Raw genomic sequence first — 5,000 nt, 5'->3', positions numbered from 1 at the left:
GGGCAGGGCCAGGGAGAGAGGGCACGCCAGAGCGTGAATGCCTATGGGCGGGCCGGCGGGCGGCTGCGCGCGCGCGGGTGGCAGGGGGCCGGGTGGAGGTGGCTGGGGAGGGGTTGGCGAGGGGGCGGGGATGGTTGGCCGCGCCTTCCTTTCACGCGCAGCGGTGTGGTAGCCTGCAGGCGTGGCCGTGCGTTAGGGTTAGGGTTAGGGTTAGTTGGGGGGGGGGGGGGGGGTTAGGGTTAGGGTTAGGGTTAGGGTTAGTGGGGGGGGGGGTTAGGGTTAGGGTTAGGGTTAGGGTTAGTGGGGGGGGGGTTAGGGGGTTAGGGTTAGGGTTAGGGTTAGGGGGGGGGGGGTTAGGGTTAGGGTTAGGGTTAGGGTTAGGGTTAGGGTTAGGGTTAGTGGGGGGCGGGGGGAGTTAGGGTTAGTGTTAGGGTTAGGGTTAGTCGGGGGCGGGGGGAGTTAGGGTTAGGGTTAGGGTTAGTTGGGGGGGGGGGGTGCGTGTCACTGTTTCTGTCTCTGTGCGGACCAGGGCCGGTGGCTTCGTGCCGGCCCCGGGCGCCTCGGCACCGAGTCCCCACGGCCCCCTAGAGTCACGTCGAGGGCCCAAGACCTCTGCGGACCGTGAAACAACCCGCCCGAAAGCTACACACAGCGCCTGTGTGCTGGCGGTGGTGCCGGCGGCCGCCGTCGCCTCTACCGGCGGGCGGGGCGGGGCGGGGCGGGGAGGGGAGGGGAGGGGCGCGGCGGGGCGAGCCGCATCGGGGCCAGGGGGGCCGGCCTGGGTAGGTTCCACCCCAGGAGGGCGTGGCGGGGCAGGGCGGGGGGTGGGTGGTGGGGGCGCTGTTTGGCCAGGTCAGCGTGTCAGCAGGCAGAGCACCGGCCTCGGCTTGCCCGTCGGCTCGGCTGGGGGCGCTTCCGATACGAAAGAAAAAGAAATCAAATGGGTCCATTTTTGGGTTGGTTTGCTTTCCCGGATAAGTTTCTCGTTCCAAGCAAATAGAAGAGCCATTCTTTCAGGAAAGGAGAAAAGAAAAAGGGGCGGGGCGGGGGGGGGCCCGGGGGGGTGGGGGACAACCCAAGAAAACCCAAATCCAAACCACAAGCCCCCCAACCCCCCCAAAAAAAACAACCTCAAAAATCAGTATCAGAGAAAGCCAAAGCAACTGGAAAAAACCCCCAAAAAACCCCCAAAACAGCCCCCCCCCCCCCCCCCCCCCAGAAAAACAAAACAAAACAAAATACCAAAGCAAACCCAAACCAAATCCCCCCAAAGAACAACAACAAAAAAATGGAAAACATGTCATGGTCTTGAAAGGGGGGGGTGGGGTTGGGGTTCATTGTGTGGGACGGGGGATCGATCGAGCCATCTGGCTCCGGGGTGTTATGAGGCTGTGAGCTTCGCCCGGCTCCGGGGTCGCTGGGCACGGCGAGGTGCCCGGGCGGCGGGCGACAACAGGGGGACAGCAGGTCTACCATGGATCCGAGCCGGACCGGGCTAATCAGGTCTACCCCGGCGGCGGCTGGGGACATCAGGTCTACCCCGGCTCCGGCCGGGGACATCAGGTCTACCCCGGCTGCGGCCGGGGACAACAGGTCTACCCCGGCTCCGCCCGGGGACATCAGGTCTACCCCGGCTGCGGCCGGGGACAACAGGTCTACCCCGGCTCCGCCCGGGGACATCAGGTCTACCCCGGCTCCGCCCGGGGACATCAGGTCTACCCCGGCTGCGGCCGGGGACAACAGGTCTACCCCGGCTCCGGTCGGGGACATCAGGTCTACCCCGGCTGCGGCCGGGGACATCAGGTCTACCCCGGCTGCGGCCGGGGACATCAGGTCTACCCCGGCTCCGGTCGGGGACATCAGGTCTACCCCGGCTCCGGTCGGGGACATCAGGTCTACCCCGGCTGCGGCCGGGGACAACAGGTCTACCCCGGCTCCGCCCGGGGACATCAGGTCTACCCCGGCTGCGGCCGGGGACAACAGGTCTACCCCGGCTCCGGTCGGGGACATCAGGTCTACCCCGGCTCCGCCCGGGGACATCAGGTCTACCCCGGCTCCGGCCGGGGACATCAGGTCTACCCCGGCACCGCCCGGGGACATCAGGTCTACCCCGGCTGCGGCCGGGGACATCAGGTCTACCCCGGCTCCGCCCGGGGACATCAGGTCTACCCCGGCTCCGGCCGGGGACATCAGGTCTACCCCGGCACCGCCCGGGGACATCAGGTCTACCCCGGCTGCGGCCGGGGACAACAGGTCTACCCCGGCTGCGGCCGGGGACATCAGGTCTACCCCGGCTGCGGCCGGGGACATCAGGTCTACCCCGGCTGCGGCCGGGGACATCAGGTCTACCCCGGCTGCGGCCGGGGACATCAGGTCTACCCCGGCTCCGCCCGGGGACAACAGGTCTACCTCCGCTGCGGCCGGGGACAACAGGTCTACCCCGGCTCCGCCCGGGGACATCAGGTCTACCCCGGCTCCGCCCGGGGACATCAGGTCTACCCCGGCTGCGGCCGGGGACATCAGGTCTACCCCGGCTCCGGCCGGGGACATCAGGTCTACCCCGGCTGCGGCCGGGGACAACAGGTCTACCCCGGCTCCGGCCGGGGACATCAGGTCTACCTCCGCTGCGGCCGGGGACATCAGGTCTACCCCGGCTCCGGTCGGGGACAACAGGTCTACCCCGGCTGCGGCCGGGGACATCAGGTCTACCCCGGCTGCGGCCGGGGACATCAGGTCTACCCCGGCTCCGGCCGGGGACATCAGGTCTACCCCGGCTCCGGTCGGGGACATCAGGTCTACCCCGGCTCCGGCCGGGGACAACAGGTCTACCCCGGCTCCGGCCGGGGACAACAGGTCTACCCCGGCTCCGGACGGGGACATCAGGTCTACCCCGGCTCCGGCCCGGGACATCAGGTCTACCTCCGCTGTGGCCGGGGACATCAGGTCTACCCCGGCTCCGGTCGGGGACAACAGGTCTACCCCGGCTCCGGCCGGGGACATCAGGTCTACCCCGGCTGCGGCCGGGGACATCAGGTCTACCATGGCTCCGGCCGGGGACATCAGGTCTACCCCGGCTCCGGTCGGGGACATCAGGTCTACCCCGGCTCCGGCCGGGGACAACAGGTCTACCCCGGCTCCGGCCGGGGACAACAGGTCTACCCCGGCTCCGGCCGGGGACATCAGGTCTACCCCGGCTCCGGTCGGGGACATCAGGTCTACCCCCGCTGCGGCCGGGGACATCAGGTCTACCCCGGCTCCGCCCGGGGACATCAGGTCTACCCCGGCTCCGCCCGGGGACATCAGGTCTACCCCGGCTCCGCCCGGGGACATCAGGTCTACCCCGGCTCCGGCCGGGGACATCAGGTCTACCCCGGCACCGCCCGGGGACATCAGGTCTACCCCGGCTGCGGCCGGGGACATCAGGTCTACCCCGGCTCCGGTCGGGGACAACAGGTCTACCCCGGCTCCGGCCGGGGACATCAGGTCTACCCCGGCTGCGGCCGGGGACATCAGGTCTACCCCGGCTCCGGCCGGGGACAACAGGTCTACCCCGGCTGCGGCCGGGGACATCACGTCTACCCCGGCTCCGGTCGGGGACATCAGGTCTACCCCGGCTCCGGTCGGGGACAACAGGTCTACCCCGGCTCCGCCCGGGGACAACAGGTCTACCCCGGCTCCGCCCGGGGACAACAGGTCTACCCCGGCTCCGGTCGGGGACATCAGGTCTACCTCGCTCCGGGGTCCGCCGGGGGCCGGCCTTGCCCCCTGGTGGCGGGCGCCGGCCGGGGACATCAGGTCTACCTCGCTCCGGCGGGACTTAGTGCAATTTCGGCGCCGGCCGGGTAGACCTGTTGTCCCGGCCGTCTGCGGAAGTTCACCAAGGGGTCGCTGTTGTCGGCCGCCTCCGACTGCGTCATGGTAGGAGGCGGCCTGCGTTGGCGCCCCTCCCCGGTCGAGCTGCATTGGTCCTCTTGGAGGCCTGGCCGGCTTTGGACTCGTCTGTCCGTCTTATGGGAGCGAGGTGACGGGCCGCATCCCCGCAGGTTGACCCCGTACCTGCGTCCGAGGCGGAGCGGAGCGGCCGCGCGTGCGGTCGCCAGGGCCAAGCGAGTGCCGCCTAGCCGGGACGAAGCGCGCGTGCCTTTGTGTCCCGGCTCCCGTCCTTCCCAGGGAAAAGTGGGTCCAGTTGGCGAGGCGAGAGAGAAGGGGCCGCGCGAAAGAGCCGGATCCGCGGAGGCGAGAGAGAAGGGCCGCGCAAGAGCGGATCCGGAGAAGGCCGAGAGAGAGAGCAAGAAGGGGGCGAAAGACGATCCGAGAAAGCTGCTCGCCGGCCCCGAGGCGGGGAGAGAGAGCCGAGAGAGCGAGAGCGAGCCCAGAGAGAGAGTTGCCGAGAGAGAAGAGAGAGAGTGAGAGTTGAGAGAGAGAGAGAAAGAGAAGCCGCGAGCAGCGTGTCCCGCTCCGGCCCGGCTTCTGCCGGTCGATTGGCCACGGGGGGGGGCGGCCCCCCCCGGGCACCGGTGGCGGGCGAGGCGGCGGCGCCTCGTCCCTTTTCTGCCCGGCCTTAAGCCGGGGGCCCGCTCGGCGGGCGCGGTTTTGGGCCCGTCGGTCCGCCTCGGCGGTGGCGGCGGTGCTCGGCCCGCGTTGGAGAAGCCGTCCCCCTCCCTCGGCCTTAAGCCGGGGACCCGCCTTGTGGCGGGCAGAATTTTTGGGCCTAGTTCTTTTTTTTTTTTTTTTTTGAACTTGCCGGGCCCGGCACCCGACGGAGAAGCCCCCCCGGACTGGTCCTGGGCGAGGCGGCGGCGCCTCGCCTACCTCGGTCGTGGCCGGATCGACTGAGCCGCTTGTGCCGGGCGGGGCCGGCTTTGCCGCTTTGCCGGGTCGGTTGCTTTCGGTTGAGGCGGGCGGAGTGTGGGGGGCACCCGCCAGGCCTCCTCCGCGGGCCTTGTGTCTTTTTCTCTGGCGGCCCTAAGCCGCGGCACTGAGGAGCGTTGCGACGACAG

Source organism: Agelaius phoeniceus, unplaced genomic scaffold (assembly GCF_051311805.1).
Source record: "Agelaius phoeniceus isolate bAgePho1 unplaced genomic scaffold, bAgePho1.hap1 Scaffold_109, whole genome shotgun sequence".
NCBI classification, from domain to species: Eukaryota; Metazoa; Chordata; class Aves; order Passeriformes; family Icteridae; genus Agelaius; species Agelaius phoeniceus.
Note: the sequence above shows the minus strand (reverse complement) of the source record.